This window comes from Canis aureus, chromosome 38, assembly GCF_053574225.1.
Source record: "Canis aureus isolate CA01 chromosome 38, VMU_Caureus_v.1.0, whole genome shotgun sequence".
Lineage (NCBI taxonomy): Eukaryota > Metazoa > Chordata > Mammalia > Carnivora > Canidae > Canis > Canis aureus.
This window is the reverse complement of record NC_135648.1, coordinates 18,089,030-18,102,691: the sequence shown is the minus strand read 5'-3', so window position 1 is coordinate 18,102,691 and position 13,662 is coordinate 18,089,030. Positions and strand designations below refer to the sequence as shown.

Here is a 13,662-nt window from a genome sequence, read left to right as displayed (position 1 = left end):
AAGTCTGATGAAAGACAAATATAATCCTTTCTTCAATGTAAAATAATTCTCATTTATTTAATTATTATTTATTTATTTATTTGTTCTCTCACTATTTACCTAAATTATGATTACAGTGCAGGATCTTTAAATATACATTTTTTCCTTCTGGAAAAATTCAAGTTTAAAAAGTTGACTTATGAAAAACAACACAACTAAATTCCACCCAGCTTAGACATCAATTTCAAATCATTTCAATATCCCTGAGAATACTATCTTGAGAACTGATAGTAAGCTGCTAACATTGAGTTCTCAAAGAACACTAGATCAAATAATAAAGTTTCCTACTACTGCTAAAAATCTTTATTTTAAAATAAACATTCCATTAATTTATTTTTGACCCTTCACTCTCAATGTGCAAGATTAATTCTTCAGAAAATATGAATTGTTATTATGGTATCTCAACATCTCACTCAAGTATTAACTGTGCCTTATTAATGCCCAGTACTATGCGATTTTATAATTACACATGAAAATATAATTTTAAATATATGTACTGCATTTGATCAAAGAAAAAATTCAGGAACAACTATATAATCTTTATGCTCAAAGTGTTATGTTAGGGGATAAAAATATTTTAGGGGATAAAAATATCAAAACTTTCAATAGTTACACTAGTTCATTTTCATCAAGATTACAGGTGATTAAATTCTAATTTGAGCAATTTAAATTTTTCATCTCTTTGTATACAGCAGAATCATATAACTTCAACTGGAATCTTACTGATATCTATTAACCAAAAGCCCTATGAAAATAATACAAACAACAGCAGCAGGAACTATTTACTGATAGAGCATACACTATATGCCTGGTACTATGTTAAACCACTTTACATACATGACCTCATAGAATCCTGACAAATAACACTAAGAGACAGGAAAGGAAGATTCATGTAAGAAGTTAAATAACTAAGATCACACAGCTAATAAAAATGCAGCAGGGTTCCATCTTTAAGACCATGTTCTCAACCACTATGTTATCTACTATATATTTTACATATGACACCTGCTATAAGGTCTAAAGAGCTATGGCCTGTCCTCTATTCTACTATTCTCTGATTATTCTTCATCTTTTGCCAAGTAAAGCTTCATAACCATTTTCTTACACTGGGGGGCTACCTGATATTAGGTACAAATAAAGAGAAGGGAAAAGAGAAGAAATCTGATCCCTCCGTTATTTTTCTTTTCCATTTCAATTGCCCACAATTTTCCTAAAACCTTAGGAAATCTTAAGCATTACAGCTTATCTCTTGCTTCTTTGGGCACTCATACATCTGTAAACAACAGGCATGTTCAGTGAGAAATTCTAAAAGATGCCTATCTGAAGCACAACTGGGTCATTTCTAATAGACAAAAGTAGCACTGTATTTATTCAGTCTACTGTTAGTCACCTACTGTTTTGGAATGAGGTGGTAAAATCCTTTTACCAAGTTGATTTTAGGTTTGGGGTTTTGCTTCCCCCCCTCCCTCTGGTTTTTACTGTTCAACTATAAATTTTGACTATTAAATTAACATAGGTTTAAGAAGACAAAAGAATATCGCTACTATGCATACATTTCTAATATATACCTCACACAAGAGTATCAGTTTATCACTTAAACATTACTCCCAGAAGACAAGTAATGCATACAGACACCAAAAAGTGACCGTTTGAGTTTTAGGAAGAAACCTGTCCTGCATTTGTCACAAAACACACAAACACACCCTCCTCTAAGCATGATGTAGCTCTAAATCTTACTACTTTCAAGATACAATGTGTCAGAAGAGAAAGAAAATATTTCTGTATCTTTAGGAGGAATTGTTTTCTCTCCCTTTACCAAAGCAAATGTCGGAGCTAAAGGACAACTGGAGCTGAATTAATCGCTTCAGTTTGTTTATTAATCTAATTATTCCAACTTCCAAATGGATTCTACAAATTCTAAAATGTATCTCACTTTCATCAGTATCCTAAATACTGAAAAACAATAGGTCAAGGGCATCATAAAAAAATATTAAATAACAGAAAACCGTTAACATCATATGTAACAGCCTGAACTCATGCTTTTAGGAGTTTTTAAGTAAATAAAACACACAAATTTATAAGCAGAATAAAACTACTTAAAGGTGTTTTTCATAATTAAAATGTATTAACAACATATTAGATAACAGAGAACATGAGATTTTGATAGCAATGAGAATATTTTTTTAGCAATGAGAATTTTCAAACATACTGAAAGTTTGAAACAAGTTAATAAAAACATATTACAACAAAAAATTATTTAAAGGCATTTGATAAAACCGTTTCCACTTATGATTTAAAAAATAAATACTAACTTAAAATTTATACTAGAAGAAATTACCAGAAGCCATAGCCAAAATCTAATTATCAGACAAAATTAAGAATAGAAATAAAAATGCTCAGTAAGCCCATAACTAGACATGTTTTATGGTTTAACAATAGTTTTCAAACTAATTTGCTCAGGTGTCTCAGTAATAATTAGTAACACCAGGAGACTGGTGTTCTAGAGTCCTGCCCTCATTTTAATACAACTACACTCTCATGTTTAATACGAAAAGATTCCATGTCAATTCATTTGAAAAGAGTGGCTAATGTTTTTTTTTTTTTATTGAGAACTACCTCAATGATTCTTGAACTGAAATGTAACTACAGAAAAAAGAAAAATATATATATTTGCTCATTATACAGCACCCAACAGATCAACACAAAGAATAAAAGGAATTCATATAAGCAGTCAAAACCAAGATTAAAATAGTAAAACAAGAGTTTTACACACAATACATATAAACATATATATATTATATATATATATAATACACAAACTAGTATACAATACACATGGTAGTATATTCACAAAGGTTAACAATTTAAAAATACGGAATATCACAAGTAAGGAATTCTATGGAGAAAACTAAACTTACTGGGAGGTATAAAAATTCTGACAGTGTAAGAATAGATCATTTTTTTTAATTAACAAGAATACCTACTTTTAAAAATGGCCATTCTTCCCCAATTAACATGTTTTCTTCAGCTGTACTTTCTAAATATTCTAGGGAAAAAACTGTTGTAATATACAGAGTCAGTGTAATCCCAATCAAATCTTAAAAAATATTTTTAAAAGTTTTTAGTGTGTGTGAGTGGTATTCATAATATAAAGTTAGTATGGAAAAAAGGTATCAGTACCTAAGAAAATATTGAAAATGATCTTAAAGAATTTACTATAAAGCAACAATAAAAAAATAAAATAAAGCAACAATGATTTTAGTTTATATTAGCATAATGGTTAGGTAGTTAAATCAAGAAAGAAAAAAAAAGACCTGAAAGAGGGCCTAACATTTATAGTAACCTTACAAGCACATTAGAATATTCCATTACTAAATAGAGAAACTGGCTGATGTCTAGAATTTAATGTTTAAGATTCAAGTCACGTCCTATACCATTACAGAAATAAACTCCAGGTGGAGCAAAATAAGTACAATACACACTGTACTAATACTTATCAAACCTACTACATGCCAAATATTGTCAAGCATTTTAATGAGGGACTATGGGGACAGCTTTATTGATCAAAGAATAAAAAAGAAATCAAATAGAGGGAACAAAATCAAGGCAGAAAAAGGTAAACGATATTCACTCTACATAAAACCAGCATTTGCCATAAACAAAATTAAGACAAAAGGTAAACTATAAATTGAGAAAATACGTATAACAACTGATAGTAGGGTAAGAGTCCTGATACAAAAAGAATTCTTACAAGTAAGAAAATAGGCTTGATATATAAGGAACTCTTACAAGTAAGAAAATACCAATTTATTTCAAAAGATTTCTGACCATAAGCCAGAAGTAAATCACAAAGAAATCATCCATTAAGGTAAAATATATTCAGCCTCACCAGTAGTCATATAAACACACTTAGAAACTAGGTCCCATCTTTATTAAAATGGAAGATATTTTTTAAAATAATAGTCTATGCAGGTAATGAAAATGAGAAAGTCCGTCACCAAAAGCAGTATGTAAATTGGTACAGTTTCTGAAAAGCAACTTAAAAATTTTTAACAACAAAAGGGTAACAAGACCTTTTGAGCCATCAGTCCACAATTAAAAATCTATTATAAGGACATAATCGATCATGAAAAAAAGTTTTGAATTTCCAAAAGAGATTAAACAAACTGCTAGTTATATAATGGAATATTACTGTCATTCAAAATTAGGATTGAAAGACTATTTAATAGGAAAACACTCATACTCTATTAAGCAAAGACAAAAACAAAACAAAACACAATGTAGTATGGTTCATATTCCGAAACAATACACATTCCACCACTACCCCCAAAAAAACCCCCAGAAAATGACTGTTAAAAAATAAATGTGATTCCTGGAAAACGGCAAAATGGGTATTTTCTTCTTCCTATTTTTTCTGTATTTTTTCATCTTTCCAGGTTTAAAATTAATGAAAAATGAAGTCATTAACATGCTAATGAGCATCATATCAAAGTTTATACTATATCTTGCATTAGCACATGTTCACTAAAGCTACTCTAATAAATTTTAAACATTTTTAAAGAACATTCTAGAATTATACATGAAAATAAAAATTTTAAATAAAATAACCAGACTAGAAGACCTCTGGGATACTTTTCTCAATTATTTAAACATTTTTTGAGAGCCTACAATCTGCCAGGTATAGACACTATGACGATAACCTGTAAGATATGGTCCATCTTTAATAAATGATACCTGGGTACTAGACAGTCATAAGAAAAAAGAATTAATCTGTTCTTCAAACATATATTAAAATAATTTCCAATCAGATCAAAGATCTAAATGTAAATAATGAAACAAATTAGTTCTATAGGGGGAAAAAGTGAATTCCTTTGTAACTTGGGAAAAAAGTTCAACATTCAACGTTTCTAAATATAACAAAATCTTGAAGTGGTAAGAGATTTATAAGTGTGATTACAAAAGATTTTGAAAGAAATCCTTTCATGGCAATAAAAACATCAGCAAATACAGAAGACAACAATCTGAGAAAAGATAGCTGTAACCTTTAAAAGTTTAATAACCCCAATATATTGAAAAGATACAGAGATCAAAAAAGAGAGACCAACATTCTGATAGAAAAATGGGAAAAAATATTAGTTTACAGAGAAAGAAATGATATGATCCTTAATCATCATCAACCTTATTGGGAATGCATACAAAAACCAGTAAGAATCCCTTACTCGCCTATCAATTATTATTTATTCTCAAGGATATCACCATAAAAAGGGTTGATTGGTTTTCCACACAGACACACAAGCGCATGCATACACATTTGGTAGGAGGAGGGTAGATAAAAGGATGAGCGAGAATTATGGGTAATCCTGAGCATTAGAAAAGAAAAACAAGAGATTCAGATCTGGATAACCATTATGCCTCTACAAGGGGAAAGTAGAAAACCATCTTTAAAAATCAAGCCTGCAAAAGCTCTGGCTTAGGATGGATGTAAAAACACAGAACATAGACTAAAGAGGAGCTGCTTATTAAGCATTAAAAAGAAAAAGGTTATAACAGAAATATCAAATTTGAGTGCTACCATATATAGTTATTCTTAAACTCTACTCCTTTAGAAAACTGGAGTTCCATCCACCGAAGATGGTATACTCCTTTAAAAAAAAAAAAAAATCATCATCTTTAAAAAATTCTGCGGTAAATTTCCTCTGGAAACCTACTTCGACCCTCAATTTAGAAAGTTTAGGAAGACTTTCAATCAAGGTAGCCTGCCTTGCACTGGTCAAGCTATCAAAGACCCTCTCTTCTAGTAATTTGAGTCCTAAGGGAAACAAACATACACACACTCAGGCATGCATATGCACACAGAAAAAATGACTGGAGCTAACTCACTGGAACTTCAGTACCCTGAAGGAATTATTCATTAACTCTTGCTACTCAGATACACAGAGCTGCTATGGTTCCTATCCCTTCTATCACTTGGTTCTCTGATTTTATAAGCTTGCCCATAATTTTCCAATACTTTTTTCTTTGCTTCAGTATGACTCAATTTTTGCTTGTAACAAAGAATCCTGACAGCAATCCTACCACTAACAAATTCTGAAGTAGCTCCTAGCTCCTATGATGATTCCATAATGCTCTCTGTAAGACCATGCCCTCTGTGGGTTCTGCCACCTGAACAAATCAGGAATGCAAAGGGATCCCAGAACAACTTCTCTGTTAAAGAAAACAGGCTAAGGGGTGGCTGGATGGCTGTCAGTTAAATGTGTGACTCTTGATTTCAGCTCAGGTTATGATATCAGGGTCCTGGGACTGAGCCCTGCATTGCACTCAGCAGGGACTCTGCTTTAGTATTCTCTCTCCTGCTGCCTCCCTAAAATTAATAAATCTTTTAAAAAAGAAAACAAGTGAATTGTTTATACCTGTTCATCATCCATATCCATGATCAAGCCTCAAAAGAGCAACAAAGTAGTTTTCTGCATATAACAATATAACTGAGACTATGTTGCTATTACTATGACCTTATTACTAAGGGCTTTTAGGACATGGTTTCCTAAAATTATAGCACGATGAGAGCGAGCCAATACATCTGGAAAATAACAAAAACTGACTGCCTGAACCTGATACACTGTAAAATGCTGTCTGAGTTCACAAACTAATGACGAGGGAGGACAGGACTATCCCATTTCACAGATGCTATTTAAAATTGCATTCCTGGGATCCCTGGGTGGCGCAGCGGTTTAGCGCCTGCCTTTGGCCCAGGGCGCGATCCTGGAGACCCGGGATCGAATCCCACGTCAGGCTCCCGGTGCATGGAGCCTGCTTCTCCCTCTGCCTGTGTCTCTGCCTCTCTCTCTCTCTCTCTCTCTCTCTCTCTGTGACTATCATAAATAAAAAAAAAAAAAATTAAAATTGCATTCCTTTATCAAAGATCTGTCCCTTGACAAGGTAAAAAACAAACAAAAACAAAAAACAGCTACATCCTGGTAGGTTTATTTAAGAGAGAGGAGAGAATAAATGACTCCTCTACACTGAAGAGAAAAAAAACTGGTATCTGAGCAAAACTAATTTTTACAAAAATAAAATGAATTTTTAAATCAAACTTCGTAAGTAGTAATTCCAAATTTAAACTATTTATATATCTGAGTGTCTATAAGTACACCCACATTTAACAGTATGTTTAAACTGAAGTTATCTTCTCTCATCTCTAAATGTAACTTAATACCTTTTCATCATTTCATGTCTCAGTGAAAGGCTATCCCCAGTCAGTGGCCACATGAAGCATACCGTGTCATTCTTGCCACTTCCTTCTGTTATCACCATATCTATCTAACCTCAAAACCTAGATTCCTAATGGAATCCATCTACTTTTCTTCATCTTACTCCTCTGGTACTTAAAATGAGTATCTCTCACTTGGCCCTGCAATACCTTCACAATTGGTTTCCTTGTATTCATGCTATGTTTCCCATACTACAGCCAGAATGGAACTTTAAAAACAAAACAGTAGGGGCACCTGGGTGGCTGAGTGGTTGAGTGTCTGCCTTTGGCTCAGGTCATGATCCCAGGGTCCTGGGATCGAGTCCCACATCAAGCTCCTCAGGGAGCCTACTTTTCCCTCTGCCTATGTCTCTGCCTCTCTGTCTCTCTCATGAATAAATAAAATCTTTAAAAACAAAACAAACCCTAGAAGTTATTCACATCATTCCAGTGCTTCAAAGGCTTCCCAATGTTCTTAAGGTAAGACCAAAATCCCCCAAATCCTTGGCCAGCTACAAGATCCATAAATGGGTCTCTTCCTTGCTAATAATCTTTCTGCCTAATCTTCTGATTCCATTTGTGCCTTCCATTGTGCCTTCCACTTTATTCTGAAATTACCTCCTTCTTCCTCAAGATTAATTTTAAAGGCAATAAACAACAACAAAAAATCCTAGACTAGAAAGTGAGTTGAAATCTGACTCAATAAAACCCCCCTTTTATGGCTTAAAGCATTTCTATCTTATTTGAAAGGAAATCTTTTGAATACCAAATCAATCCCTAAGGAGGGAAAAAACAAAGACACAAAAATAAAGACAAAGATTGATTAGAGCTGATGCTTAAAAAGGGGGCGGTGCGAGGGGGGGGCAGGTAAAACCACAAGAAGACTTGTAGCACATATTAAAAATTATGGTTGCATCCTTACAATAAAGGAAATCCATTGCAAACACAGCAATATTTGGGAAAAAAGAAAAGCTGAGGCTAGTTCATGTCTAATGACCTGTATGTTATCTGTTTTCGAACGTTAACATACTGTTCACTGTTTTGGCTACAACGTGAAGTTCTCTGCAGCTCTTGGATCTCACCTGATTTGCACTGGTTTGCATTCTTCTGTCATAAATTATCCTCAGGATACCTGAGTAAGTACGTGTACTCTCTGAGACTTTGGATATTCCAAAACGTTCTTTTGCCCTGACATAGTAATGCTACCTTGAATGTGTGTCCACATATGAAGAACATATTGAAGAGACATATGAGTGATAAGAGAAGAGCCATTATGAGACTACTGCATAGTCCTGGAAAGATATAAAAATAGTTTGGAGCAGAAGTATGATAGTGACATGAGATAAAAAATTTCAGAGATGCTGGGAAGTAAGTCAACAGGCCTTCATGATGTCTAGAAATTGGGAGTGAGGAAGAGGGAAAAAGGTGGCAAGGATGCTGCCTAAAATCCTGGTCTGAGCACTGAGGAGATAATGATGCCATGTTTATAGAGAGAAAAAACACTGTATGAGATCCTGATTAACATAGGAAGACATAGTAAAGGGTAATCAAGAAATCTATAAGAAAAAAAAAGAAATATATAAGAGAACTGTGAAGTAGAACTGAGGGTCAATATATTTCTAAAGCATCAATGACAATAATAATTTTTAACTACTACTCTGCATAAGAATGGAAAGTTACTAAAAATACAGTGTATAGTATGAGCTTAGAAAACATTCATTAATTTAATAAAGACTTTTCAAACAACATCTCTGTGTCAGGTACTCTGTTCTCAGAATTAGGGATAGAGCCAGAAAGAGCAAGAACTACTAGAAAGCAAGAAAGATATGGTTCCTACCTTCAGATCCTCATATTCAAAGAAAGTCATCAAAATAAACAAAACAAGATTATTAGGAAAAAACCTGGAAGCCTTCCTGAGAACGTGACCAGTGAACTAAGATGTGAATTATGAGTAGCCAATCTTATTAAGAGCCAAAGAATGATTAAGGAAAAAAGAACTGCAAACACAAAAGCCAGGAGGTTGAGAAAAATTCGCCAAGTTTGCAGAAAAACAGAAAATAAACAGTAAAACAGAATTGTAGCCAGGACCTTAAAACCTTTTATAGAGTAGGGGAGTGTGGATCCTTATCTGGATGGGGGAAAAAATAAAATTGCAATTTTATTTTTACCAACGTCTAAAAGAAATTAACATTTCCTTAAACCACAGTACTATTAACACGGGCATGACTTTATCACCAAAAGAAATCTCATGCTTTGCTATCACATTACACCTGTTACAGATATCTTGAAATATTATGTATGCTCACACTTTAAAACTCTGGCATTTATTAGATTTTATCACTAGATTTTATTATATAATCCATTAGAGAAGCACAAATTACCATGCCATAAATTTGTATTTTTAAAGTCTCTTGATTATCTTCTTTCAGTACAACCAGTCTTCTTTATCTTATGTATTTTATTTTATACGTTAAAAATATTATTCACAGAGAGAACTCCTACTATTCACTAGTCTACCAAATGAGTCCATGCATAAAAGACAATGACCTCTAATGTCCGGGGGTGGGGGGAACCCCAACAACTCACAATTCCTAACAACTAAATGGAACTTTTGGTGCTTGTTTGGATCCTATTTCCAACGAATGAACTACAAAAATCATTTTTCAAGAAAATCAAAGAAAATGGAAAATGAAATGGTTATAAGAGGATAAATTATTTTTTGGCAATGCACAATAATGTCTCTACAGCAAAGTAAACAGTATTTTTTTAGAAGTGCAAAGTATGTAGGAACAATGTCTAGATTTTGCTTTATAATACTTAAGGGAAAAAAGGAGATACGGAACAGATGAAGAATGGTTTAAAAATTATAGAAATCTGTGTGATGGACAGAGAGAAAACCATAGGCTATTTTCTCTAATTATATTTATGTTTATAATTTTTCATAATTAAGGGGGGGGAAGGTTTCACCAATTGCTTTGCAAAAAGAAGTCCCCAGAAGGAAAAAAAAAATTTACAAAGAAGCACTGTCTTTGGAAGGACAAATTAAGAAAGATGCCCCTTTCTCCAGCCTGATGATATCCTGGACTAGGTCATCTGATATGATGAGGGTACTACAAGCTAACTAGGATTTTCCCCCATGATATTCAGGGAAGACAGCAGCATTATTAAAAACTGCTTTGGCATTATTCATATTTATAAGTATTTACTCCTTTGTCTAATAGCTATCATTTCAAAGAAAAAAAAAAAAACAATTTCCCATTATTATCAGCTGCCTGGGCCTAGAAAATTAGTCTTTGATCTAACTAGCATATTAGAAACTAGCATTAGAAATAGTGACGGTTTAAGAAAAAATACGTTACAGCCTTAAACTAACAAGTATTGATTAAGTTTAGGCTTCATACTTAGAAAAACCTGACATCTGAAAGGACAGGGGAGGAGGAGGAGGAGAGTAGCTAGGTAATCTGTGCTTCTTTACTAATGTAATGTACCAAACAATGCAGTGCCAGATCACTGGAATCTTTATGACCGCTGGAAAGCAAAAAATCTGTATGGACAAGGGAATGTTGGAGTTAGACAACTGGACCAATTAGACGGTTCCCAGGATGTTAATTAATGACTAACTGAAAAGGAACTCTTTCCACTTGTGTAACTGGAACAGGCTGCATACATCTCTCCAGCTTAGTCTATTTAAGTTAGGAACACTTAAGGAGGCTCTGGAAATCTGCAGGAAGGTAGACTTGCTAATACCCTCTTTTTGTCCATGCCTAATATTTTGTCGTGCTTTTCCCACTCCTCAACAGACTCATCAATTGCTCCTCTGTTTCTACAGAAGTGTTTTCGCAGTCTAGCTGACAGATCAAAAGGCCTTATACTTATAGCTTTGTTCCCCAAATATCACATTCTCATACATCAGGAGAACGTCTTAACAAAACTTGACACATTTTTTTCCATTATGAGATGTTTAAAAAAAAAACACAAAAATTCATTTTTATTTGGCTTTAAGCAATAAAAAAATCCTCATTATGAAGGATTTATAATCCTCATTATAAAGATTGATAAAATTTTAATTCTTCAGTACAAGGAAATATATCTTACACGTTTCTCAATGCTGTTAGTCTAAAACCCGAGTCCATCATTAGCAATTTTCATTTAATATTCTTGCATTTCCTAAGACAAATAGAAATAATAGTTTTAAACTACAGTACACCGGAAATAGCCATTACGTAAATGCCTCCACTCTTATACATTTAATGTTAAAAGTTAATGTGCCTACTTAATGACTATGCTAGATGTGTAAGTAGCATACTTCCTAAAATTCACTTAAATATCCATTTTTAAGGTCATAAAATTCAACTCAAGTATTGACTGCTTGATTCATTATAAAAAATTTCTACCTTCTACATCAGTTCATAAAAATTTAACTTAAGGAAGGATTCTCCTACAAGGTTCAGAGGAAACATGGCCCTGCTGACACCTTGATTTCAGACTTCTGGCCTCCAGAGCGAGACAATCAATTAGTTGTTATGAGCAAAAGAAAAACAAAATTAAGCCTAAATCGAGCAACCTACAGCTACAGACCAAATCCAGATCCCTGCCTATTTTTGTGTGTCCCGTGAACCATAACTGGATTTTACATTTTTAAGGTGGAGAAAAAAAATCAAAATGATAGTAATTACTATTTCTTAACATGTAAAAATCATGAAATTCCAATTTCAGTATCCACAAAGGAAGTTTTACATTTATTGGAACAAACCACTTGTTAAATAAGTCTATGACTGCCTTTACGCCACAACAGTAGTTATGTACTTGAGCCAAATACCTCTCATGATTTAGCAATGCTGACTGGCACACAGCAAGAATGCAGTTATATCATTTCATCCATTTTAATTTTCTAAAAAGCATAGATCACTGATATTTTGTTTGTCCCTCCTCTATTTACCACTGCACTGCATCCCCAGAACCTATACCACAACCTAGCATATGGGAGGCATGGAATAAATACTGGTCGAATGAATGCAAAAGACACCACTGTGTGTCCCACATTTGTCCATAACAGCAACATTTAACTGCAGGTTTGGAACTTCCACCTAATCTTCACTTGACAGTAATAAATCCGAAATGTAATAATGTGATAAAAAGGCAAATATTTTTAAAAATCTAGAAAATTCTAGAAACAAAATTCTAGAAACACCTTCCAAGTGACAAATATGCCCAGTCGATATCACATGTACTCATGGACTGATATAAGCATCTGCCACTGTCTGTGAGAAAAGATACTTTTTCAGAGACAAAATACATAAAATTTCATTACAGACCAACTTTAATAGATTTACAGAACATTTACAATCAATTTTGGTGATACAGAAACTAACTTTGAACCACAAAACGTTATCTTGCCACCAAAAGAAATTCTAATACTTCTCTCTAGCAGGTCATTATTACCCAAAATTTTATTCATTTATTATTATAATCGTCATTGAAAATTTGTGCAGATTTTACTCCTGTTCTGTAAGTACCTACCGAAAATCCATGATTTTGCCTATTAGCCTACAAGTCTAAGATATACACTATCTAGTCCTTTATAAAAAAAAGTCTGTCAGCTCCCGATTTCAATTAAATTTAAACCTTTTAAATCATTGCAAACTAGAAAATAAGGCAATAATGAAAACGCTCTTAAACCATACAAATTCCTTTACATTAAGTCTAAAATATACACTATCTAGTCCTTTATAAAAAAGTCTGTCAGCTCCCGATTTCAATCATTAAATTTAAACCTTTTAAATCATTACAAACTAGAAAATAAGGCAATAATGAAAACGCTCTTAAACCATACAAATTCCTTTACATTAATTACTTTTGTTCATACCCAACTCTACATTTCTTTGCACTCATTAAAAACAATTTCACAGTCAAGTTTCTAAGATAGATAGATAACAAACACTGTGGTTTTGGAAATTAGCTTTCCCTACAGACTTGATAATTGTTTAGTGAAGTCAACCTAAAATTACAAGGCAAAACAGAGCTTAAATGTAAAACTCATACTGTAGTAAAAGATGGCTTATTTTTTTTATATGTAAGCACCAAAAATCAAGTCAGCATAGAGAAATAAAAGTCTCAATAAAAATAGCAGTCTTTCATTGCAGACCAAATACAAATGTTACCACACTTAATTTACATGTATCAATGAAGATGTCAAGCACAGTTTTATCAGAATATCAGAATTATTTATACATTTATTGGGGGTTGGGCCATACGGGGGAGTACTCATTTATGTAAGAGAAAAATACCTTCCCCTTCTATTTCTGAAAATAGTTCTAGTAATTTGTCTAACTGAATTTTATATAAGTAGTATAATCAACTAAGTAAATTGTGAACTA

General features: G+C 33.1%; 1 protein-coding gene across 7 annotated transcripts in view; it reads right to left on the bottom strand.

Annotated features, from left to right (window-relative positions):
• The window catches only part of CDC73 (cell division cycle 73), a 253,894-nt gene that overhangs the window by 192,864 nt on the left and 47,368 nt on the right, over positions 1-13,662 (bottom strand). The window lies entirely within an intron of this gene.